Here is a 1,228-nt window from a genome sequence, read left to right on the forward strand (position 1 = left end):
GTTCTGGCCATTAGATGTAGCTCGTCTGTGTTGGGACATTCTTTTGAACAGTGGCTGCTTTGTTTCCCCGATGTATAACTGGTCGCAGTCCTGTTTTTGCCTGAAACTCTCAGACTGAAGAAGTGTCTTTGAGGAGAGACGCAACGTTTCATTAGAGAAGAACCCGTCCAGAGGACCTATACAATTTTTTTCTTTTTGATTTTTTACCTGGATTACTGAGATGCATCAGGACATTTACAGAGCATCTTTTATCTTTGAATTTTTCCATCAGAATAAACAGCTTTGCAAAGAGTGAGATCAGCCGGACAGTGTGTCCACATTTCTCGTGGTGCAGGACGCATTAAGCTCAGACAGATTCTGCACCAAAAAATGAGTTTTCACATTTATGATCAGGGAAATCAGCTGTTTCTAACCCTTACCTCGCAGCTCTCAGATTCCGCCATTTTTCTCCTGAGGAGCATGCAGCGGGACGAGTGACCAACTCCCATAGGAGCCCACAGAAACGAGCACTTAGCAGAGAAGAGTAAGGTGCACCTTTTCCTCCTTTTATGACCAAACTCCTCTCATTCAGACTGAAACCCCCTGCCGTGCTTTTAAAAAGATCCTGGGACTGCAAATAGACACAGAACTACTTGGGGGTCCCTGGAGCATTATTGCTGCCACTGTTGCTGCGAGCTGCGATGGATCCCGTGGCTGAAAAGTTTGCAGCCCGCCGCTTTGTTTTCCTGGAGAGCTTCCGAGGCGCAGACATCACCTGGGATCAGCTGGGATGAGAGGGACGGGACCGCAACATCTCGTCCCATGACGGCCGGGGAGGGCGCAGACAGAGGGATCTCAGATGGAGGGATTAAAAAAAGGGCAGCAGATTGTCGCGAACACAATGTTTCAGCCCCGGACTGAAGGATTCCTCCACCGCAGCGTTGTTTCTAAAAATAGCAGCAGTCGCAGAGAGWGAGAAAGAGAGATGGGGGAGACTTTCCGCCCGCACAGGAATGTGTCGGTGGGTTTCTGAGCAGCTCGTGTCACAGTTTATGTCATCTTTAATGGAACGGAACCACATCTCCGCATCTCTGCTCCATGCTGGTCCGCTCTCCTCCTGCGCGCGGAGAAAAAAAGTTGGAGCACTCTCAGAACAGAAGAAGCAGCAGCACGCAGGAGAGCAGAGAGAGGAAGTGTGTGTGTGTGTGTGTGAGAGAGAGAGAGAGAGAGAGAGAGAGAGAGAGAGAGA

This window comes from Austrofundulus limnaeus, unplaced genomic scaffold (assembly GCF_001266775.1).
Source record: "Austrofundulus limnaeus strain Quisiro unplaced genomic scaffold, Austrofundulus_limnaeus-1.0 Scaffold7, whole genome shotgun sequence".
In the NCBI taxonomy this organism is placed as follows: Eukaryota; Metazoa; Chordata; class Actinopteri; order Cyprinodontiformes; family Rivulidae; genus Austrofundulus; species Austrofundulus limnaeus.